At 36.1% G+C, this 26,673-nt stretch overlaps 1 protein-coding gene and 1 non-coding gene across 2 annotated transcripts in view; both read left to right on the plus strand.

Annotated features, from left to right (window-relative positions):
• HTR2C (5-hydroxytryptamine receptor 2C) overlaps positions 1-26,673 on the plus strand; it is a 349,694-nt gene that overhangs the window by 86,472 nt on the left and 236,549 nt on the right. The gene's annotated exons all lie outside the window — the stretch shown is intronic.
• LOC139181773 (U6 spliceosomal RNA) lies at positions 15,004-15,110 on the plus strand. Its single transcript, XR_011565515.1, has one exon. It is a non-coding gene; the product is annotated as a U6 spliceosomal RNA (small nuclear RNA).

Genomic DNA, 26,673 nt, shown 5'->3' on the forward strand with positions numbered 1-26,673 from the left:
CCCTGCGCTATACAGTAGGTTCTCAATAGTTATCTAGTTTATGCATAACGTCAGTAGTGTATATGTGTCAATCCCAATCTACCAATTCCTCCCACCACCTCACTTTCTGGCTTAGTTTTTTATATGCCTTTCTTCTTGGCACATATACCTTGTAAAAAACTAAAGGTCCCTTTCTTTCATTGTATCCATGACACATTTTCTCCTTTTCCTAAGAGAGAGTTTTCTTCTTAAAATGTATTCTTTACCTATCTGATATAATAGTTGTCAGTTTTCCATCTGTATCATTTACATTCTAATTATTTATTGGACTAAAGCCTGTTTATAAGGAAGGAGATATGTTCATCTGTTTCATGCTGCTGACAAAAGATTCATAGAGATGTAGGCAAAGCAACAGGTTCAGTTATCAATGAAATATAGTAAGGAAGGGGAAACATTAGAAATAAGATCTAATGGCCTAGAGACTAAGCAACAGATTGAAAGCACAAGCTAACGTTACGAATACTGAGCTCACTTCCGTCCTGAGCTTGTTAATTTTGCCTCAGCTGTCTCTGCAGAAATGGACTAAGCCATGCTAACCAACCTGCAGAGATCATTGTGAGGAATGTCGCCAAAAATAATAAAATGTAAGCATCACTAATTTAATTTTCTAGAGAAATTGAAATGAAAAGCAAACCGAGTATCTAGGACATAGTTTTATTAAGTTTATGCAGAGAACAACCTTTCTAACAATCATCTTATTTCTCTTTATGATTATCTAATTTTATCATATTAGTGTTACCAAGGTGCCATATTATATAGGATGAGTAGAAAACTTGAATTCTGAGTAAAAATTACATTTTCAGTTTTATAATAACATGAGGCAATTCAAGATAGGAGGTTTGTGTTTGGTTATTTACATCAATATTGAACACATTGTGTTTCTTTTTCCTTCTAGTAGACTTTATTTTTAAGGTCATTCACATTAGAGTTTTTTTTTTTTTCCCTAATGCATAACTATAATTTTTTTAAAGTATAATCCATTGTACAGGCAAATTTTTAAACGTTTTGAAAAGAGTTTGAAAATATCTTAAATTCAATGAACAGCAGTATTGGATACTAAAATGCATTGGGTAAATTATTTGTGATAGAGCTTTATTTTTAAAGCATGGTTCATATTTCAGAAAATGTACAGGAACTAAATTACTTCCCTACTTTTCCTGAACAACCTTTTACTGTCTTTTATTTTTTTACTTTTTACTTAAAATGTTACGCATCAATAGAGCTCTTTTACAACACTCCTGCATCATATGTTCATTTTCTACTGGATTTTATAGAATTCTATATAGTCTGTGGATTATCAAAATCACTGAGCTCTTCAAGTCAAAGTTTATTAATTCAGAGTGGACATATATTGAGGATGTGTGTGTGTTAAGTCACTTCATCCGTGTCCAACTCATTGTGACCCTATGGACTGTAGCCCACCAGGCTCCTCTGTCCATGGGATTCTTCAGGCAAGAATACTGGAGTGGATTGCCATGCCCTCCTCCAGGGGAACTTCCTGTCTCAGGAATTGGATCCACATTCTTTTACATCTCTTGCATTGGCAGGTAGTTCATTACCACTAGTGCCACCTGGGAAGCACTATGTTGAGGATGACTAAATAAAAATCAAAAGAAAGGTATGGGGTTTAGGAAATACTCTAAATTCCTTCACAAACAATAATGTTGTTCATTAGAAACTCCTATTTTTTTCCCTTGAAAACTTTTTTTTTAATCATGCAAGATTTCTTAGCAATGCAACTGTCACATTATATCAGAACAGACAACTGAGATGATGGGGACTAATTTGACCTTGAATAATGATTTCAAATATTCTGTAGTATACAATGCTATCTATTGTTAACACAGGCAAGATCCTTGCTAGTTACCTCAATCATTACTTGCTATCACTATATAATTATGAAAATAATTGAACAGTTGTACAATTTTATAATTTATGGAATTACTGAACTATTAATCATCTGTTTCTTGAGTTTTAAGCAAACTTTGGGCTCTACTGAATAAATAGAGGTAAACATAATGTCACATTCTGGGGAGCTTAATATATTCAAACCTTTAAGCAACAATTCTGTTATACTTCTGTTCTCTTTGTTTTTTGTGAATCTATTGTATGTTTTTGATTTGTGGTTGTAAGCAACAATTCTAAATAGTAGATTAGGAGATAATCTGAAAATAATACTATCGTTTATAGAATGTGTTGCTTTTTAACAAGAAAGATCTCTAGAAAACAATAAAATATTAATTATAGCAGTGCACTGGGGGCGGGGGCAGGGGCGGGGAGGGGCAGGTCCTGTGGATCTATCTCTTGCTTCAATAGTGTTTCCATGTTAGAGACCCAGAGACGACCCTTACTCCAGCCTCCCACAACCCTCCAACATTTTTTTCCAATGTTCCAACCTCTAATCAGCAGCCACTTAGACATCCTTGACCTCCAGGACCAGCCAACACCATTTTTTGAGCTTAACTCCTTTAATACCTGATCAACCATTAAGCTCCCAGACTCATCAGAATTATTACATTGAGCAGGAGGCTGCCATCAACATCTGGGTCACCCTACACTTATTTCTCTCTGGGCTGCCATTTCCACCACGGAGGATGTGACTCTGGACATGTCGGCCACTTTTCTGCGAATTGGCCAAGGAGAAGCACAAGGGCACCCAGCGTCTCTTGAAGATACAAAACCAGCGCGGTGTCAGCGTCGTCTTCCAGGAGGCACAGAAAGACGTCCCAGGATGAGTGGGATAAGACCCAAAATGCTATGGAAGCTGCCATTCTCATGAAGAACCTGAGCCTGGACCTGTGGACCTGCATGCCCTGGGTTCTGCCCGAGCAAACCTCCATCCCTGTGACTTTCTGGAGAGGCGCCTCTTGGACGAACAGGTGAAACTCGTGAAGTAGATTAACACCACCTGATCGGCCCCAATCCCCCACTCCCACAGGCTGCCTGAATTGTGTTGGGGGCAGTGAGCTGAGCCAGTAGCTGAAACTCTAGTAAATGGCAACCACGTGACTAACCTCCGCAGGCTGGCTGGTCCCCTGGTTGGGCTGGGCGAATCTCTCTTTGAAAGTTTCACCAGGAGCTTCCGGAGCCCAGCAGTCTTTGAGAAGCCCTCCTGGTGTCAGGGCTGCAGCCTGAAGCCCCTCCCTGCAGCCACTAGGCAGCTTTTTAACCACCCTGGAGCCCTCCCCCAAGCCTCGCACCAAATGAAAACAATAAAGTTATTTGCAGCCAGAAAAAGAAAAAAAAAAAAGATAATTTACACATGACTTTAATTCTGCTCTTTCTGAAAGGATACCTGGTTTCTGTCTTTGTTTTCCTGAGATACTGAGAATAAGACAAGTAAATTTTGGAGAAGAGGATTTCCTTAGCTGTGTCTCATTTTTTAGAAAATATCTGTTACTGAACCTATTTGTAATCTGGCTTAAACAAGTGAATTATTAATCTAACAGGAGCAAAGACCAGGCATCTATGGTGGGAAACTAACTTTTAAAATTTCTCAAGCCAAAACTCAAAGCTTACTCTTTCCTTCCAGTGTCTTATAAAAAAGGTATACTCAAATATATACTGACTTGTATTTTGAGGAGTCTAAGCTAAATGAAAAAAGGACTACTTCACGGGACTTTGGAAAGCTTATGAGAATAAGTTATGTTATTTATTACATGTTGAGGCCATTGAAAGTGGAACTGGAACTGGGAATTAGATGGCATTGAAGTCAAATGCACCATTAATTTCTTGGAAGCTGGGGAATTAAATTGGACGCAATTAGTTTTTCTCAGTGTTGTGAGCACAGATTGCACACAGACCCCCTTTCTAAATGTGTGTCACAGACCCAAGGCAACTATGGAAGGACTAGTCCAAGTGTATGTCCTGATCATGAGCCAGTCACTTGTCCTTTCTTTGGAAGGAATGATGCTAAAGCTGAAACTCCAGTACTTTGGCCACCTCATGCGAACAGTTGACTCATTGGAAAAAGACTCTGATGCTGGGAGGGATTGGGGGCAGGAGGAGAAGGGGATGACAGAGGATGAGATGGCTGGATGGCATCACTGACTCAATGGACGTGAATTTGAGTGAACTCCGGGAGTTGGTGATGGACAGGGAGGCCTGGCGTGCTGCAATTCATGGGGTTGCAAAGAGTCGGACACGACTGAGTGACTGAACTGAACTGAATGACATATAAGGACTTCCCAGGTGCCTTAGTGGTAAAGAACCCACCTGCCAATGCAAAATATACAGATTCGATCCCTGGATAGGGAATATTGCCCCCTGGAGAAGGAAATAGCAACCCATTCCAGTATTCTTGCCTGGGAAATCCCATGGACAGAGAAGCCTGGTGGGCTAAAGTCCATGGGGGTCACAAAGTGTTGGAAATGACTGAGCGACTGAACACCACCAACAGCAGTGATGACACATAACGGAGTGTTTAGACATTTCTAGAAATACACAAACTGTTTAAATGTTTGCATTCAAATAATTTTAGCTAAATTCATTTTACATACTTTCTTATTATGTATGGCAAAATTTACTTTCTTTTGGTAAAAATTATCACCTATATCTGCCCAATTGGAAGACAGGACATACTAGAACTTCACTGATAATGAAGAACAGTATATGCATATATTCAGAATATAAACACTACCTTAGATTTATTATGTATAGTAAATAAAGGAAGGGTTTTAATAGATTCTCAATAAAAAGTCTTATCATTTTTTTCTTTCTCAGAATTTTTTCTGAATGAGAATGATAATGGGTTTATCCTCCTAACATAGATGCCTAGCCTGTGCTCCTTTTAGAGTAAAATACATCCTCTTAACAAGAGCCTTCCACAATAGGTTTGACAGTACTTTCTGAACACGTTTTAACAGTACTTGAAATTAATCATCCTAATTCAAAATGACAAGTACTCTGATTTACAATTCACCCACACATTTTTAAATTAAAAAAAATTATTTATCTCTCAGAGATGCTGTGAAGGAAACCAACCCCTAAAGGACCAAAATTCTATAATTATTTAAAAGATGTGTCAGTTCAGTTCAGTCGTTCAGTTGTGTTCAACTCTTTGCGACCCCATGAACCGCAAGCATGCCAGGCCTCCCTGTCCATCACCAACTCCCGGAGTTTACACAAAATTGTGTCCATTGAGTCGGTGATGCCATCCAACCATCTCATCCTCTGTTGTTCCCTTCTCTTCCTGCCCTCAGTCTATCCCAGCATCAGGGTCTTTTCAAATGAGTCAGCCCTTCCCATCAGGTGGCCAAAGTATTGGAGTTTCAGCTTCAACATCAGTCCTTCCAATGAACACCCAGGACTGATACCCTTTACAATGGACTGGTTGGATCTGCTTGCAGTCCAAGGGACTCTCAAGAGTCTTCTTTCTCCAACACCACAGTTCAAAAGCATCAATAATTTTGCACTCAGCTTTCTTTATAGTCCAACTCTCACATCATTACATGACTACTGGAAAAATCATAGCCTTGACTACACAGACTTTTCTTGGCAAAGTAATGTCTCTGCTTTTCAATATGCTGGCTAGGTTGGTCATAACTTTCCTTCCAAAGAGTAAGCATCTATTAATTTCATGGCTGCAATCACCATCAGCAGTGATTTTGGAGCCCCCAAAAATAAAGTCAGCCACTGTTTCCACTGTTTCCCCATCTATTTGCCATGAAGTGGTGGGACCGGATGCCATGATCTTAGTTTTCTGAATGTTGAGCTTTAAGCCAACTTTTTCACTCTCCTCTTTCATTTTCATCAAGAGGCTTTTTAGTTCTTCTTCGCTTTCTGCCATAAGGGTTGTGTCATCTGCATATCTGAGGTTATTGATATTTCTCCCGGCAATCTTGATTCCGGCTTGTGTTTCTTCCAGCCCACCATTTCTCATGATGTATTCTGCATATAAGTTAAATGTGCAGGGTGACAATATACAGCCTTGATGTACTCCTTTTCCTATTTGGAACCAGTCTGTTGTTCCATGTCCAGTTCTAACTGTTGCTTCCTGACCTGCATATAGGTTTCTCAAGAGGCAGGTCAGGTGGTCTGGTATTCCCATCTCTTTCAGAATTGTCCACAGTTTATTGTGATCCACACAGTCAAAGGCTTTGGCATAGTCAATAAAGCAGAAATAGATGTTTTTCTGGAACTCTATTCCTTTTCCATGATCCAGTGGATGTTGACAATTTGATCTCTGGTTCCTCTGCCTTTTCTAAAGCCAACTTGAACATCTGGAAGTTCACGGTTCACATATTGCTAAAGCCTGGCTTGGAGAATTTTGAGCATTACTTTACTAGCATGTGAGATGAGTGCAATTGTGTGGTAGTTTGAGCATTCTTTGGCATTGCTTTTCTTTGGGATTGGAATGAAAACTGACTTTTTCCAGTCCTGTGGCCACTGCTGAGTTTTCCAAATTTGCTGGCATATTGAGTGCAGCAGTTTCACAGCATCATCTTTCAGGATTTGAAATAGCTCAACTGGAATTCCATCACCATCACTAGCTTTGTTTGTAGTGATGCTTCCTAAGGCCCACTTGACTTCATATTCCAGGATATCTGGCTCTAGGTGAGTGATCACACCATCTGGATCTTGTGAAGATCTTTTTTGTACAGTTCTTGTATTCTTGTCACCTCTTCTTAATATCTTCTGATTCTGTTCGGTCCATACATTTTCTGTCCTTTTTGAGGCCATCTTTGCATGAAATATTCCCTTGGTATCTTTAATTTTCTTGAAGAGATCTCTAATCTTTCCCATTCTATTGTTTTCCCCTATTTCTTTGCATTGATCACTGAGGAAGGCTTTCTTATCTTTCCTTGCTATTCTTTGGAACTCTGCATTCAAGTGGGTATATCTTTATTTTTCTCCTTTACTTTTTGCTTCTTTTCTTTTCACAGCTATTTTTAGGGCCTCCTCAGACAGCCATTTTGCTTTTTTGCATTTCTTTTTCTTGATCCCTGTCTCCTGTACAATGTCATGAACCTCCATCGATTGTTCATCAGGCACTTTGTCTATCAGATCTAGTCCCTTAAATCTGTTTCTCACTTCCACTGTATAACCATAAGGGATATGATTTAGGTCATACCTGAATGGTCTAGTAGTTTTCCCCACTTACTTCAATTTAAGTCTGAATTTGGCAATCTTGGGAAGAGTCTAAAATTCAAAATGGAAGGGAGATTATAGTCACAATACCTCTTTGGAATCATTTAGCTATTTCAAGTAATATTACATACTTTACAAACAATCAACTTATACTTCAAATAAAACATATTATATATATGATACATCGTTCAGACTATTTTCTTAACCAAGTAATTTTTGCAGATTAGTGGTATTGATGACATAGCGTGGCATGAAGAGATATTTTCTTTCAAATGATTTAGGTTGAAACTAAACATGCCTGTTTTATGCAAAAAGTGTGTGTGGTATATTTTCTGTATTGGTGTCAATTTTTGAGATATACAAGAGTGCAGGACTAATTTGCCTTTTTTAAATCCATGTCCTTTCAACGTGTTTTTTAAAAAGTACTTTTTAATAGGTAAGATGTCACTGTAAAAACTGATAAAAATGATAGCAATTATAGGGTGGATTTTAATCTTACAAATTAAGCTAAGAATTATATTTCAGTTCAGTTCAGTTCAATTGCTCAGTCATGTCCGACTCTTTGTGACCCCATGAATTGCAGCATGCCAGGCCTCCCTGTCCATCACCAACTTCCAGAGTTTACTCAAACTCACGTCCACCGAGTCAGTGATGCCATCCAGCCATCTCATCCTCTGTCGTCCCCTTCTCCTCCTGCCCCCAATCCCTCACAGCATCAAGGTCTTTTTTAATGAGTCAACTCTTTGCATGAGGTGGCCAAAGTACTGGAGTTTCAGCTTCAGCATCATTCCTTCCAATGAACATCCAGGACTGATCTTCTTTAGAATGGACTGGTTGGAACTCCTTGCAGTCCAAGGGATTCTCAAGAGTCTTCTCCAACACCACAGTTCAAAAGCATCAATTCTTGGGCACTCAGCTTTCTTCACAGTCCAACTCTCACATCCATATGTGACCACTGGAAAAACCATATCCTTGACTAGACAGACCTTTGTTGGAAAAGTAATGTCTCTGATTTTTAATACGCTATCTAGGTTGGTCATAACTTTCCTTCCAAGGAGTAAGCGTCTTTTAATTTCATGACTGCAATCACCATCTGCAGTGATTTTGGAGCCCAAAGATATAAAGTCTGACACAGTTTCCACTGTTTCCCCATCTGTTTCCCATGGGACCAGATGCCATGATCTTCATTTTTTGAATGTTGAGCTTTAAGGCAACTTTTTCACCCTCCTCTTTTACCTTCATCAAGAGGCTTTTTAGTTCCTCTTCACTTTCTGCCATAAGGGTGGTGTCATTTGCATATCTGAGGTTATTGATATTTCTCCCAGCAATCTTAATTCCAGCTTGTGCTTCTTCCAGCCCAGCATTTCTTATGATGTACTCTGCATATAGGTTAAATAAACAGGGTGACAATATACAGCCTTGATGTACTCCTTTTCCTATTTGGAACCAGTCTGTTGTTCCATGTCCAGTTCTAACTGTTGCTTCCTGACCTGCATATAGGTTTCTCAAGAGGCAGGTCAGGTTGTCTGGTATTCCCATCTCTTTCAGAATTGTCCACAGTTTATTGTGATCCACACAGTCAAAGGCTTTGGCATAGTCAATAAAGCAGAAATAGATATTTTTCTGGAACTCTATTGCTTTTTCCATGATCCAGTGGATGTTGGCAATTTGATCTCTGGTTCCTCTGACATTTCTAAAAGCAGCTTGAACATCTGGAAGTTCACGGGTCACATATTGCTGAAGCCTAGCTTGGAGAATTTTGAGCATTACTTTACTAGCATGTGAGATTAGTGCAATTGTGCGGTAGTTTTAGCATTCTTTGGCATTGCCTTTCTTTGGGATTGGAATGAAAATTGACCTTTTCCAGTCCTGTGGCCACTGCTGAGTTTTCTAAATTTGATGGCATATTGAGTGCAGCAGTTTCACAGCATCATCTTTTAGGATTTGAAATAGCTCAACTGGAACACCATCACCTCCACTAGCTTTGTTCATAGTGATGCTTTCTAAGGCCCACTTGACTTCACATTCCAGGATGTCTGGCTCTAAGTGGGTGATCGTACCATTGTGATTATCTCTGTCGTGAAGATCTTTTTTGTACAGTTCTGTGTATTCTTGCCACCTCTTCTTAATATCTTCTGCTTCTGTTAAGTCCATACCATTTCTGTCCTTTATTGAGCCCATCTTTGCATGAAATGTTCCCTTGGTGTCTCTAATTTTCTTGAAGAGATCTCTAGTGTTTTCCATTCTGTTGTTTTCCTCTATTTCTTTGCATTGATCGCTGAGGAAGGCTTTCTTATCTCTTCTTGCTCTTCTTTGGAACTCTGCATTCAGATGCTTATATCTTTCCTTTTGTCCTTTGCTTTTCAATTCTCTCTTTTCACAGCTATTTGTAAGGCCTCCCTAGACAGTTTTGATTTTTTGTATTTCTTTTCCATGGGGATGGTCTTGATCCTGGTAATAAATTAGAGTTCTCATCATGTGAAATATTACCTTAATTTGATGAGCAGTTTTGCATATTAGAGCTCTTTCATTGTAGTAGAAAAACATAAAGTCTAATTCCCTGGTGATTTATATAATAGTGCCCAAACCATTACTAAATGCCCTCTTGGTCTATTAATTAGAATTTTGATGATCAGATGAATTATGAGTCATTGAATTGAGCATAATCAATCATTATGTAAGCCCGTATGAGCCATGCTATTGACATAATTATTAAGAATGCCAATTTCAAATTAATATAATATTGTAAGTCAACTATACTTCAATTAAAAAGAAAAAAAAAAAACAGTTTCAACTTTTCCCATTAAATGTTGGCCAAACAAGATTATATATTTTCTTTTTAAAGTTTTCTTTGCACAGAAAAAATAAATGGTGGGCTTGGCATAACAATAATTTATTACCAGGCAATTATTTATGTCTGAATGTAGTACTTAGCTTTATTTGTAAGATTAAAATTTTAAGAGATATTTTCTTTCAAATATCTTAGGTTGAAAGTTACATGCTTGTGTTATTTCCAGACTCTCCTAACCTAAAGACCATGAATTAGTTGAACCTCTGAGCTCCCAAACTTTCCTTGCAATCTTCATTTCTCCTCTATGTACTAGGAACCAAGTCAGTTTTTTAGAGACTTTTAGTTAGAATTTACTTTTGAGTAGTACTTTCAAGAAGATATAGTTAACTATTTAATAGATGAATATATACATTTCTATCTTTTAAGACCTGAGTTGAAAGAATACTTTTGTGCAACAAACTAGGAGTGTTTTGCACTGATAACAGCTCACATTCATTGTACATTTACTATATGCTCAGCATCATTCTAAGAGCATTACATGCATTTTCCATTATCTCTTCCAACAACCTTTTATAAGTTTTGCTAGTATCCCTATTTAAAAGATAACGAAATAATCACAGAGAGGTTAAATCACTGGCCCAAGATCATACAGCTTGTACACAGAAAAGCTGAAACAGCTCCTATAGAAATTTACTGCATAAAGTTTTCCATTTTTATGCTCAGAAAATCATTCTTTTGTGTTTGGTCTTCATTAACTATGTCAATATCATACTGACTTTTGCCCCAAAGCAGAGCATAAGTAAGTGAGTGAAAGTCACTCAGTTGTGTCTGACTCTTTGTGACACCACGGACTGTAGTCCATCAGGCTCCTCTGTCCATGGGGATTCTCCAGGCAAGAATACTGGAGTGCGTTGCCATGCCCTCCTCCAGGGGATCTTCCCAACCCAGGTCTCCTGCACTCCAGGCAGATGGTCTGAGCCACCAGGGAAGCCCAAAGCAGGGCATACTTACCCTGAAATAAGCACTTAAGCAGTTGTACAGTTAAAAGACAATTGATTTTTCTTCTTCTGAGTGCATGCAATAACATACTTTATGCTGTTTACTAATCTAATAGTGTGGATTCATTGTATATAATGACTGTGTATTGACCAAATTGAAATTTATGCAATATATCAAATTTCTCATTAAGTATATATATTTGTGGCAGATAGATGATTAATACCCCCTGCAACCAAACCCAGAGACTGCTATTATGAGTGGGCTATGTGTTTGCTTTTAAGCACTTTGCCTGAATAAAATGCATTCCAGACCAAAATATTCTTTTTTTTTCCCCACAAAACTAGTCTGTTTGTTTTTTTAATAATTAATGCATGAGTTTAACTAAGAACAGATCTGAATAAAGGATAGACTTAAAATGTTGCGCATTTAAAGTTACTGGATGCATTCAGTGAATATCTATTTTTGGTTTCATATATTTGCATGGTGGCATGCCACATAAACCATGGACTAGCCTTATCATCAGACTTGCTGCTGCTAAGTCACTTCAATCATGTCCGACTCTGTGCGACCCCATAGATGGCAGCCCACCAGGCTCTGCCATCCCTGGGATTCTCCAGGCAAGAACACTGGAGTGGGTTGCCATTTCCTTCTCCAATCATCATCAGACTTATGTCCTTTGATTTTTTTGGTCAATGATTTTACTTAAGATGTATCTAAAGTCTTTCATTTTGTGAAACTGTTTCTATACAGTTCTTAACACACCGTGGGCGGAATCTAGCTGAAGATTAACATTTAAATTTTCATGCATTTAAGTTTTCATGTATGCCCACTGGTATACACAGAAGGGAAAAAATCCTAGAATGCTTTCTTTATCAAAATGTATGAATGGTTTTTGACAAATTTCAACAACTTAAGATCAGTTTAAATGAAAATCTAATTAAAATGACAAAAGCAATTCTATGTAAATATATTTGTAGTTATATGCCTTGTTCTCAGATCTCAGACGTCCAATCCCCAAATTACATAAAAATTATTATTAATCTCAATAACAAATATGAAAATGAGTATTTTTCTCTTACAGATTTTCTGTGCTTTTTAATTGATAGACTGAAAATTCAGAAGATTTGAGTTTGTAGCATAGACTGCTTTAGATTTCACATTTGCTTTAACTGTTAATTCAGTTATTTTTACATTTCCACCATGATTGACATTGTACAACAATATGGTGTTTATTTCTGTAGTTGTTAAGTTTGTCTATGATGGCTTAGAAAATATGCCATATTCCTTACTGTGTAGTTCTTTTGAAATACCATAAAACTTTTAGAATATTTCTTTGATCATTTAAATTATTAAATGTTAGTCATTGACATTATTGAGAGAGACCATATTTTTAAGAATTTGGCACATACAGTATCGGGCTCAGGCATTACCATTCTTCATAGTTGGCAGTTCACTGGAAAGTAAAAAAATATTCAGATACCATTACCATCTCTTCTTTAAAAATACAGACAGTCCTCTAACTTAATGATTTTTTTCAACTTTACCAATGGTGCAAAAGCAATTCAAATTCAGTAGAAACCATAGTTCAAATTTTGAATTTTTATTTTTTCCTGGGCTAGCAGTATATAGTGTTACCCTCTCTTGAGGCTGGGCAAGAGTCAGCTCCCATTCAGCCATCACCCATGATCACAAGCATAAATAACTGATATGCTTACAACCAGTCTGTTTTTCACTTTCAGTACAGTAGTAAGTTACATGAGATATTAAGCATTTTTTTATAAAATAGGCTTTGTGTTAGATGATTTTGCCCATTGCAGGCTAATGTATTTGTTCTGAGCAACTTTAGAGTAGGCTAGGCTAAGCTATGATTAAGTGTATTAGTAGGTTAGGTGTATTAAATGAATTTTTGACTTATAATATTTTCAACTTACAGTGTGTTTGGGAACATGACCCCATTGTAAGTTGAGGAAGACCTACATAGACAGTTGCATTCACCTGCAACATACTTGGCAATGAGACTGATATGCACTTGTCATAGAGTCTGTTCATAGAAAATGAGCGATGACAGGACCCAAACATTTATCTTTTCCTTTCTAAAGTTCAGAAATGAAAAAGGTCACTACTGATGTACGTAAATATGTACCCTAAATGTCAGGATTCTGTTAGACATAGGCAAAGAAGAAACAAGGAAGAAAAAAAACTCATCAAGAGCATTTACCTTTATAAGAGAGAAGTGTTAAATCTGAAAAGTAAAGTAACTTGGATTACAGAATTAAAGTTTATTCGAAATATTCTGTAAAATAGTATTTCATATCACTTGGATAAAATCACTTAAAAATTCCAATTCCATTTTATATTTTGGATTAAGTAGACTCCTGGTGACCCCATGGACTGCAGCCCACCAGGCTCCTCCATCCATGGGATTCTCCAGACAAGAGTACTCTACTGGGGTGCCACTGCCTTCTCCAAAGTAACATCACACATTAGCATTTATTTATACAAAATAATTTTTAAAGTAATATGCTAGCTATATGAACTTAGGCAATTTACTTAGCTTTCCTATAAAATGAAATATTTCTCACCTTTAAAATGGGGATAACAGCTTTGATACAAAGATTAAATGAATATAATTACATACATAGTTTTAAATAGTTACAGGTAATATATACATTAAGAATATTCAGACTTAGAGAAGAAACATATGGATACCAAGAGTTTGATTGGGATTGACACATACATTGCTATGTATAGAATAAATAACTAATGAGAACCTAACAAAATGAAATAAAAATAACATGAACTTAGATGTTATGCAAAGAATTTTACTAAAATGACTTCATCTCTACAACAAAAAAAGAGTATTCACAACGTGTACAGGCAGCCTCAAATTGAGACACTGACACATGGCCCAGATGGTAAAGAATCTTCCTGCGATATAGGAGACCCAGATTTGATCACTGGATCAGGAAGATCCCCTAGAGAGGAAATGGCAACCCACTCCAGTATTTTTGCCTGGGAAATCCCATAGACAGAGGAGACTGGAAGGCTATATAGTCCATGGAGTCGCAGAGAGTCAGATACAACTGACCAACTAACACTTCCATACATATTCTGTGGATTTTCAAATATGACTTTGGAAAACTCAGCAGCCATACATACACATATATATTAAATTTAAAATGCTGAAGTTAAGATTATTGAACTGTGTTACAATTTGCTGTTCTTAGCTGGATTATTTGGTGTTTCCTGCCTTAAATTTTCATTATTAAAAGAAACATGAACAGCATAGCTATGAAAGAAGGTTATCTTCACTTAACTATTACAAGATTAATATGCATCAGGAGGCTTATCTGATTGCATCCTTAAGATCATCAGGAGTTAGTTAAAGTGCTAATTCCACATGTGTAATTGGGCTTTAAAAATTCTATGATTCTCTATTGAAGTGAAGTGCAAGTCGCTCAGTCGTGTCCGACTCTTGGAATGCATCCCTTGGAATTCTCCAGGCAGAGCACTGCCTTTTCCTTCTCCAGAGGATCTTCCCAACCCAGGGATTGAACCCAGGTCTCCCACATTGCAGGCAGATTCTTTACCAGCTGAGCCACAAGGGAAGCCCAAAAATACTGGAATGAGTTGTCTATTCCTTCTCCAGTGGATCTTCCTGACCCAGGAATGGAACTAGGGTCTCCTGCATTACAGGCAGATTCATTACCAACTGAGATATCAGGGATGACTCTCTATTAGTGAGCCAGATATTTTCAGGGCAAAAGCTCTTCCCTAGTTGTCAAGTAGACAAACTTGAAAAGCTATATTAACTCTTAAGATTGCCAAAGAACTATAATTGGCCTAAGGTAATAATTCACTGACTCTCACTTTAGTGATCTGAATGAATTAGGAATTAACTTCAGTTTGCAGTAAACTTTATATTAAATGATAAATTCTAAGAAAATAAAAACACTAAGAATTAAATTATTTCACTAAATTATTAAAATTTTTATTTTAAACTTCATTTGTATCTTTATGTTCCTATGACTATATTTAATAGATTTGATGGAAAATATATGGATTGATAAATTTAACAAATATGAATGCTCGCTTCAGCAGCACCTATACTAAAATTGGCATGATACAGAGACAATTAGCATGGCCCCTGCATAACAGTGACACACAAACTCATGAAGCAGTCCATGTTTTCAAGAGCTTTGGACTGTAAAAAAAAAAAAAAAAAGACATATATGATATTAAAGTAAACAAACCAAGACTTTGAAAGTAAGGTTAAGAAATCTAGGATTGTTACAACTCAACTTTTCCTTCATATAAACTCAAAAAAGCCCCCCAACCACTGCTTCATCTCAGGATTTCCATCCCTAATGGAGGGCATGCAAATAAGTTCAGAAAAGGAGAAAGGCATTCATCATTTGGCATTTGGTATTCTTGAATTCTACTATTCTTATTACAGACTGTCTAGCATCATATGACAATATGAGGTTTTATTTTCAATGTAAAATCTCAATGTTAAGTAGCAAATATGTAGAAGTTTAAAAGTCATTCTGTATGAGTGTTAAAATAACTTGGAATCTTTACATCCTTTCTCTTTTGTTTCTTAAATTTCACATGCTATATATGTATGTTATTTATAATATTTACCACAAAGACCAAAAGGAGTCTCAAATCCTCTACTTTCATAACTAAAATGTTTGGTTTCTAGATATCTCAAAACATTTATTTTAAATATATATATATATATATATATATATGTATATATCCTAATAAGAAAACACACTAGCCTCTGGCTGCTTCAAGGCTATATTTGATGACTCTTTGAACTCCCAGCTTGTTACAGGCAATAGAGAGAATAGCTCTGTTCTCAGTAGTGTTTTTCCTGACAGTAGTTTTGCAGGGTAGTGCAGAGACATCTTTTAAACACACAAACAAATATATTTGTGGTTAAACAAGGACCAGGATCTGCAATGACAACCCAGCAAAGAGCTTCATGCCATATCTTTCCACCTATTTTATAGTCTAGTTTTACCAAGATATTCTCCTAAGAAAATCCTTATCAGGAGGGAAAAAAAAATGAGTTGTATATGGTTCATTCTATCCAGTGTATTAAGCTGTGTTTCTATGGCAACATTTAAAATTTGAAACTCTTCAAAGACTACCATTTCTCATGTTAAACAACAAACTTTTTAGGGAAACTGCTGAACTCACAGTAATGACTTTAAAAAAGAAGTGAGACATTTTTAAGAATTTGTTTTTCTCTATATCTGCAGGAGGCAGGAGAAAAAGGAAAAATGTATAATCTGGCATCCCTTTTCCTTATCCACTTTCTCACTTCAAACAGGTTTCTCATTGTGTTTCTACTCATATTTTCGTAAATTGAAAAATTTGAAATATATTTGTGGTAGGTTTTTGAGGCTGATCAATGTTCTTAGGTCAAAATGTATAGCACAATAAGAGATACTTTATACTACATAGTCTTAACCTTAAAAATTATATCTGTTATTTCATTTGAGCCCCCAATAATCTTTTCAAGTATATATATCTGCTTAACAAATATGTGATTGAGTTATAATGGAGTGTTTACCTAAAGTCAAATGTGTATTAAAAGCAGTGGTGGTTCTAGAACCTATGGTTTCTGACTAAATTCTGCTCTCTACCAGGTAGTCTTCTTGATACTCTATTCATTACTGTGTTCTAAGAATGTGGTAGATCTTAGATCCCATTTCACAGTTTCATACTCAGTTCACCATGGACCCTGAGTGTAAAATCATAGTTATCTAAACTTTAGAGAAATATGGAACTATGGTTAGTATGATTACAAGTAAATATAGGAGGCACTGTGCTCATTGCTGCCTATATGCTCATTGCTTCTACTTTGTGTCCATAAAACGAGCAGACTACTGGCTTTCTAAATATTATATTAACATTTTCCTCAACATAGATGTATTATAAATAATCTAGTGGGATAATTATGAGAAAAATTCATAATGTGAGTTTGCATATTCAGTAGCAGATTTTCTGGATTACTTAATATATCTGTTGTTAGCCAGTTGAAAAGGTTGTATACATGTGATATAGGTACAAACATATTCCTTCTTATAAATATTAGACAAATTAAGCTCAAAAAATTTCGACTTTCTTTAGTTGGAAGTATCTGGCAGTACAACTTGTCATTAAATCCTCTGTTTTTTTAGCTTCAATGTTTGTATTTGTACATCCTTCTAAAATGCATGAGTCTTCTTGTTTTTATTCAAATATCTAATCTGTCATTTACATCAGTGGAAGAATTCCAAGGAACACCAAAGAGGTAACCAATCTTTATTTATAGGCTCAAGGGTAGAAAGAGACCCTTGGAATGGTCTAATTTTCTCTTAATGTGTTGTACTTAGTTTAGCATGTGCTTGTTGAAAGGTTATTTTGTTTTCTCCTTGACAGTTTCAGTTTAAGGACTTTTGGTACTTACATTATTCCTTTTATTCCCTTGAGTTCATTGTAGTACAGTGAAATAATGAGTCATCAAGTAATATATAATGACCTCAAATGGTTGTTGTAGCTTCCCAAGATGCCAGACATAGAAATAGTTTAAACCCTGACATCTTGATCATTTCACTGAACAAAAATCCAAAGAAGTAGAATTGTAAAAAATATGAAGAACTATTGTAATGCTGAGAGATTTTTAAAGTGTTTAAAGGGTGTTTTGATAATCAGATCTAACAGTGAGTAGGTAAATATTAACTCTGAAAATCATTTGCCTGCAATCATAAGTTTTGTCTGTGGATTCCTAAGATATATTAGGCAAAAAATCCATATAAATGAAATGGATTAATCTAGCAAAATGATTAAGCAAAACAGCTCTGTCTTTAACATTTGGAATTCTCCTTAACCTTGTGCTATAATCACCTTCACTTGTCCACAGCCATTATTCCATGCTAAAATTAGAAATGTGTTTCACTTCTGCTTTCTGAGGGAAGAAAAGACCCATTTTTGAAAAGGAAAATAAAAAGATAATCTGAGCTTTAAAATGCAAAAATATTTCCATTTTTATGCACATTGAAAAAAATCACTGCTAAGAAATCATTTGAAAACAAAATTCATTATGATCCACAGGTGTGACAACTTTTGAATTCCAATATAGACTTTTTTTCTTTCATGAGGATTTATTAATTGCTGAAAGAGTTACTCATGAGAGTTTTTAAAGAGAAATGTGGAAAATCATGTCTCCCAAAAAAAGGGCTTATGAAACGCTGGGCTAGAAGAAGCACAAGCTGGAATCAAGATTGCCGGGAGAAATATCAATAACCTCAGATATGCAGATGACACCACTCTTATGGCAGAAAGTGAAGAGGAACTAAAAAGCCTCTTGATGAAGGTAAAAGAGTAGAGTGAAAAAGTTGGCTTAAAGCTCAACATTCAGAAAATGAAGATCATGGCATCTGGTCCCATCACTTCATGGGAAATAGATGGGGAAACAGTGGAAACAGTGTCAGACTTTATCTTTTTGGGCTCCAAAATCACTGCAGGTGGTGACTGCAGCCATGAAATTAAAAGACGCTTACTCCTTAGAAGGAAAGTTATGACCAACCTAGATAGCATATTGAAAAGCAGAGACATTACTTTGCCAACAAAGGTTCGTCTAGTCAAGGCTATGGTTTTTCCTGTGGTCATGTATGGATGTGAGAGTTGGACTGTGAAGAAAGCTGAGTGCTGAAGAATTGATGCTTTTGAACTTTGGTGTTGGAGAAGACTCTTGAGAGTCCCTTGGACTGCAAGGAGATCCAACCAGTCCATTCTGAAGGAGATCAGTCCTGGGTGTTCACCGGAAGGAATGATGCTAAAGCTGAAACTCCAGTACTTTGGCCACCTCATGCGAAAAGTTGACTCACTGGAAAAGATCTGATGCTGGGAGGGATTGGGGGCAGAAGGAGAAGGGGACGACAGAGGATGAGATGGCTGGATGGCATCACTGACTTGATGGACGTGAGTCTGAGTGAACTCTCGGAGTTGGTGATGGACAGGGAGGCCTGGCGTGCTGGGATACATGGGGTCGCAAAGAGTCGGACACGACTGAGTGACTGAACTGAACTGAATTTGTTATTACTGCCCTATGATACTCTGGTTTTCGGTTGTTTGCTTCCTTGGTTTTTTGTTTTTGTTTTTGTTTTTACTTTTAGATCAGAATGAATATGCTATATATGAAGTTTTTCTAATCCTTAGAAAACCATCAAAAGGCTGCTCTGGAATTATCTTCTTTGAGCTAAAAACTAGTCAGATAACAGGTGGCCTGAGTGGGTGAGTATGAAATTCAAGGGCTAGAAGGCAGAGATTTGCTTACTTAAAATCTTCCTCTAGTTCAGTGTTTGAACTCCTTAATTTAATTAAAATACCAAGCAGTTTTATTTGATTTCCTCTCTGTAATAATAAAGGCATTGACTAGTAAAATTCCCTGAAACATTCAAGAAATATATTATGATTTGTGTTAAAGGTGTACGTGTGTGCATTTGTTGTGTGTTTGCAGGGCCACTATTGATGGTGGAAATGAGAAATAGGCTGTGTGAATTTTGTGAAGGACTAAAGAGTTTGCACTTTATTCTGTGGTCAATATAGATTACTTGAAGTGATGGATAACATGATCATATCTCAAACAGGAGTTAAGTTATAGTGGCAATATTGAGAAGAATGGGAACAAGTAAGAGTCCAGAGGCAGGGAGAACAATGTGGAGACCATTAGAATAGTATAGACAAAATTGATGAAGGCCAACAGGAAAGGAAGGAACAGATGCAGTATTTTTGATAAGCTGATACTTAAGGCTAAGTCATCTGGAAAAACTACCAGTGTATAATATCTCAATGAAATATTGATTACTTTTGTCTTTTTCTTGGAGGTCAATCCTCATTTAAATACAGAAGATATTCAGCCCTAGAGAATAATGAAGCACTTACTGGTACTTTAACCATGACACAATGAGACAGTATATTGGACAGAGTTAAAAATTCTATTTCTCAGCTTCCTAATGACAGAATAAGGCTTTATATTTTAAAACAACAAAAGACTTGGATATTTAAAAAACTGAAGAGCTCAGAAAATAATCATTCACTAATAATAAATCACAATGGACTTTATGGTGGTTAAACAATCTTGAGCACTTGTCAATAAAGGAGAAAATAATGATAATTACAAACAGGCTAAACTTTTTACAATTATTACCTGCCTTCTTAAACATAACAGTCAAGCTCAATTCCATGTATCTGAGATTAAGAAAAAATGAAAATATTATTATGCCTATTTCTAATACTACCATTTTTCACTTTTACAGCTTGCCAAATTATCAAAATGATCCTCTAGGTGGTGGCTAAAAAAATAGGTATTCTAAAGCACTCTATTTTTTGTTTTCCAGAATTCTTATGACATATAAGGACATTAAGTACTGCTTTGAAGCAATGCCATTTTGCAATTAAAATTTTATTAAATTAGTTCTGAACCAGAAAGTCTGGCCACCCTCCTCTCCTTTTTCCTGTTCTTTGAATTATTTTTTGGACCTCAGCATAAATCAAGGAAAACAGACCCTGTGAATAGAGTATGGGCAGAATGTTTCTTCTTCGGAACACATATTGGGTTGGCCAAAAAGTTTGTTCAGGTTTTTCCATAGATGTTATAGAAAAATCTGAAGAAACTTTATAGTCAACCCAATGGTAATTATTAAAGGTTGATCAGATAGTGTGTACTTGAGAAGATATTTTAAAACTGCATATTTAGGTTCAATGCACAAAGCACACATGAGTACACACACACACACACACACATTTATAAAGACTGGTATAAAACAGAACTAAATTTAAAGGATCACACTAACCCCCACTCAAATTATGCCAACCTTCCCAGTTGTACTCTTACTTCCATATTCCTAACTCGAACTGGAAAAAAAGAAAGGTGATAGACATTACCAGAAAGTACTGTTGTTGATTTGGTAGTTAGGATGGAAACAAGAGAGAAAACACACATCTAGTGTTGCAATGATGTTGAAGATTAGCAGCTAGACCATACTGGGGAATGAATAGAGCCTTAATAATAATTATTTACAAGGAAAGATAGCATTTATTTATTTATTTTTTACTTCTGTTTCAAATTCTGGTGGTCTCAATCTTGTGAGGTTCAAATGAAATGATGAATGTGAAAGTGCTTTGCATAAAGTATCATAAATTTTAGAACAGGATATATTTGAGTTTAGGTAACATTTCAAATGATGTAGGAATTTTCATCTCTCCTACTCAGACTTAGTTTATCAGCTACCCACTCATCACTTTGAAAATGTTAGCCTTAAGCCATTTCATTTTTATTATGTAACTACTTAAAAAAGCTATGAACTTAGCTAATAAAATGTTCTTGCTGCCTATGTAATCTGTCAATTAAAAGGGCTTATTTTAATCTATAAAAAGATATCCTCTTAGATTTCCACAGGAGTTTGCTAAAGAAAAAATAAATAAATAAAATTTAAATAAAACAGGCAGAAATATTAAATATTGGAAAAACATCTGCTAAACTATCAATTGGAAACACATTGTTAGACTTGTTAGTAAAATGATTATGTAAACGATTTTAAATTGAGCCCTTCTGTGTGCATGGGTTTGTTTATTCTCTCCCTTATTCCTTCCATACTTAATGTACAATTGCTACATGTCCTATGTCCTTTCTTGGCAATCTGAAACAACATTACCATCATAGAATTTTTTAAATGAAAGAGAATTTAGAGACTATCCAGTAAGAAAATGACACCCATCTGGAATGTAAGTTCCATGAAAATAGAGGCCATTTTATATTTACAGTATAGCTGCATTCCTAAACCTAATCGCTTATCAGTTCAGTTCATTTGCTCAGTCGTGTCTTACTCTGCATACCCATGAATTGCAGCACACCAGGCCTCCCTGTCCATCACCAACTCCTGGAGTTTACTCAAACTCATGTCCATAAAGTCAGTGATGCCATCCAAACATCTCATCTTCTGTTGTCCCCTTCTCCTCCTGCCCCCAATCCCTCCCTGCATCAAGGTCTTTTCCAATGAGTCAACTCTTTGCATGAGGTGGCCAAAGTATTGGAGTTTCAGCTTTAGCATCATTCCTTCCAATGAACACCCAGGACTGATCTCCTTCAGAATGGACTGGTTGGATCTCCTTGTAGTCCAAGGGACTCTCAAGAGTCTTCTTCAACACCACAGTTCAAAAGCATCAATTATTTGGCACTCAGCTTTCTTCACAGTCCAACTCTCACATCCATACATGACCACTGGAAAAACCATAGTCTTGACTAGATGGACCTTTGTTGGCAAAGTAATGTCTCTGCTTTTTAATATGCAATCTAGGTTGGTCAAAACTTTCCTTCCAAGGAGTAAGAGTCTTTTAATTTCATGGCTGTAATCACCATCTGCAGTGATTTCGGAGCTCCAAAAAATAAATTCAGCCACTGTTTATCCATCTCTTTGCCATGAAGTGATGAGACCAGATGCCATGGTCTTAGTTTTCTGAATGCTGAGCTTTAAGCCAACTTTTTCACTCTCGTCTTTCACTTTCATCAAAAGGCTTTTTAGTTCTTCACTTTCTGCAATAAGAGTGGTGTCATCTTATGCATCTGCATATCTGAGGTTATTGATATTTCTCCCGGCAATCTTGATTCCAGCTTGTGCTTCTTCCAGCCCAGAGTTTCTTATGATGTACTCTGCATATAGGTTAAATAAGCAGGGTGACAATATACAGCCTTGATGTACTCCTTTTCCTATTTGGAACCAGTCTGTTGTTCCATGTCCAGTTCTAACTGTTGCTTCCTGACCTGCATATAGGTTTCTCAAGAGGCAGGTCAGGTGGTCTGGTATTCCCATCTCTTTCAGAATTGTCCACAGTTTATTGTGATCCACACAGTCAAAGGCTTTGGCATAGTCAATAAAGCAGAAATAGATGTTTTTCTGGAACTCTCTTGCTTTTTCCATGATCCAGCGGATGTTGGCAATTTGGTCTCTGGTTCCTCTGCCTTTTGTAAAACCAGCTTGAACATCTGGAAGTTCACGGTTCACGTATTGCTGAAGCCTGGCTTGGGGAATTTTGAGCATTATTTTACTAGAGTGTGAGATGAGTGCAATTGTGCGGTAGTGTGAGCATTCTTTGGCATTGCCTTTCTTTGGGATTGGAATGACAACTGACCTTTTCCAGTCCTGTGGCCACTGCTGAGTGTTCCAAATTTGCTGCCATATTGAGTACAACACTTTCTCAGCATCATCTTTTAGGATTTGAAATAGCTTACCTGGGATTCCATCACCTCCACTGGCTTTGTTCGTAGTGATGATTTCTAAGGCCCACTTGACTTCACATTCCAGGATGTCTGGCTCTAGGTGAGTGATCACACCATCGTGATTATCTGGGTCTTAAAGATCTTTTTTTGTACAGTTCTTCTTTGTATTTTTGCCACCTCTTCTTAATATTTTCTGCTTCTGTTAGGTCCATACCATTTCTGTCCTTTATGGAGCCCATCTTTGCATGAAATATTCCCTTGCTATCTCTAATTTTCTTGACAAGACCTCTAGTCTTTCTCATTCTGTTGTTTACCAAGCGTATATCAGCATAATCCGATTTACCAAGTGTATATCAGCAACTTGCTCAAGTTCACAAAACTAGAATCTGGATCTTCACTCCTAGCTTAGGGCTTTGCCTGCCATGCCACACTGAGTTTCTTTAAGGATGTGATGTCATCTTCAAATGAGAAAAATTTAAGTAGGAGGATAACATTTTCTTCATTATTAATGCATAGGACCTATCACTCAGTAATGTCTGACTCTTTGTGACCCCATGGACTGTAACCTACCAGGCTCCTCTGTCCATGGGATTTTCCAGGCTAGAATACTGGAGTAGGTTGCCATTTACTTCTCCAACTCTCACTAAATTCATTACTCTTGAATCTGATTATGCTGATATACACTTGGTAAATTATAAATTATGCCTACTTCACTTGGTTTATAATTGGACAATATCTGATTACAATTTCTTGACTTAAATTTGGAACCATGGGAAAAACAGTAGAATTAAGTGACCAAAATAACAAAATGCGTATTGTCCTTTTTAAACAAGCTGTAATTAATTACTAGATCTAAAAACATATATAATCCAAGAAGTTTCTTCATTATCTTGCCAAGAATGAAAACTCTGGAAAAAACAGTTATGCATAAGATTAGTTGATAGATTATATTCTGTGTGGATTAAAAGTGTCTGAGATGTGTATATATGTGTATATATATATATATATATAGTCCAAAAAGACACATGTACCCCAATGTTCAGAGCAGCATTATTTACAGTAGCCAAGATATGGAAGCAACCTAAATGTCTGTCAACAGATGAATAGATGAAGCAGATGTGGTACATATATACAGTGAAATATTACTCAGTCATAAAAAGGAATGAAGTAATGTCATTTGCAGCACCATGGATGGACCTAGAGACTGTCATATTTTTTTTAATTTATTTTATTTTACACTATTGTATTGGTTTTGCCATATATCAAAATGAATCCACCACGGGTATTCAGACAGAGAAAGACAAATATCATATGATATCACTTGTATTTGAAATCTTAAAAAATATACAAATGAACTTATTTACAAATAGAAACTAACCCACAGACATAGAAAACAAACATGATTATGAAAGTAGGGGAAAGATAAATGAAAAGTTTGGGATTAACAGATACAAGCTATGATATATAAAATAAACAAGGTCCTACTGTTTAGCACAGGGACTATATTCAATATCTTGTAATAACCTATAATGGAAAAAAATCTGAAAAAGAATATATATATATAGATAGATAGATAGATAGATAGATGGCTTCCTTGGTGGCTCGGCAGTAAAGAATCCACCTTCAAATGGAGGAGACATGGATTCAATCCCTGAATCAGGAAGATCCCCTGGAGAAGATAATGGCAACCCACTCCAGTATTCTTGCCTGGGAAATCCCATGGACAGAGGAGCCTGGTAGGCTACAGTATATGAGGTCACAAAGAGTCAGACACAACTTAGAGACTAATTATTTTGCAGACACCAAAAACTAAAACAACACTGTACATCAACTATACTTCAACAACAAAAATCAATTGTTTAGAATTAACAATTAACATTACCTTGCATTCAGAGAAAGAACTTAAAGATTAGGAAATTCACTTCATAAACTCACACTTATTTTTTTCAATAAAATCAGAAATAAATACCTAGAACCATAAAGAGATATATGTTAAAAGTATTAATGGAAGAAAGATAAATTAATACCTTTAAAATGCTGACTGAGATTTAATTAGTGTAGATTAAACTTTGCCATTTTTTCTCTCAACAGTAACTTTTTAGATGTATTTTTTAAGTGAGCAGTACAATTTTAAGTAGAAATTGAATCTTTTATAAAGCTGGACTACTTAGTGTCTATAATTAGTGGGTGGCAACAAATTTACATTGAAATTTCTAGATGACATTTTCATATGTAAGTGTGCTTTTTATGTCATTAAAAATGCTGCTCTTTTTAAACTTCAAAATTCAAAGAAATGAGGTTGCCTTAGAAATGAGATTTTTCATTCTTTTAAAGAATATTTCATTAACTTTCAGCTGCTTATTAAGTTTTAGAGCAAGGGCTCCTAACATCTTCATTGAAATAAACCTTTTCTTTTTTTGCCTACCCAGAAAAAAAAATAGAAACTTACAATTCATTTAAAGATAAGATCTGTCTCCCTGTCTCCCTCTCCCCTCCCTAGTCCCCACCCCATACCTTTTCCTTATGACTGGGAAACCATATAAACTACTACCTGTGTATAGTAGGCGTCAGCCAGACTTCTCCTTAAGCGACCCCCCACCTTTTTTTTTTAATGAAGTAAAACAGTCCATTGCATATAACTATTTGAAAAGGAACAAAGAGTCAGACACAACTGAGTGACTGAACTGAACTGAACTGAGTATGCCCTTATTCACTTCATTCAAAGGTTTCCATTAATTTAATATTATTTGTATGTAAATCGAAGCTCCTCTTTCTGCCAAATTGGAAAACATGTACTCATATTGATGATACCAGTTAAGCAGAGCATAATATGAGACTATAATTATGGCAATAATATAAATAGACCAAACATTTCAGAGATGTCACAACTCTGTGTCACTTTTGGAAGTCTGATAAAACACTTCAGTATTTGAAACACAGGTTGACTTCTAAACTTTTTTTAATCCATCAGTGGTTATTACATATACAAAAGATAAACATTCTCTTGGTGCTTTTCTTTGTAATGCATGTGGAAATATAAATAATAAATATAATAGAAAGAGATAACTTATCTTTATACTGCTGCTCATCTATGCAAGTATATCATTTAGTCATAAAAAACACTTTTATACACAAAATGTCACTTTTATACACTGAATGTCATATTTGTACCTCCAAATTTTGCATTCCAAGTAAATGTAAGCTGAAGTTTCACTGAAATAAGAGTTGTGGTGGGGGGGGGGAGCTTATTATTCTTAAAATTTATACACTGGCAAAGAAGAGAATAAGCCTTTAGAAATTTCAGACACTCTATATTCAAAGTGATAACTTCTGAATATATCTAATATAAATTATATTTATAACACAAGAAAGCAGCTTTATATTGAAAACCCTTTGAGACAGTCTATACTAGCAAATTAAATAAGCCACCTGTTTATCATTAACTACTTACCAACTTAGTGTTTTTATATTTTTGTATCAG

This window comes from Bos indicus, chromosome X, assembly GCF_029378745.1.
Source record: "Bos indicus isolate NIAB-ARS_2022 breed Sahiwal x Tharparkar chromosome X, NIAB-ARS_B.indTharparkar_mat_pri_1.0, whole genome shotgun sequence".
NCBI classification, from domain to species: Eukaryota; Metazoa; Chordata; class Mammalia; order Artiodactyla; family Bovidae; genus Bos; species Bos indicus.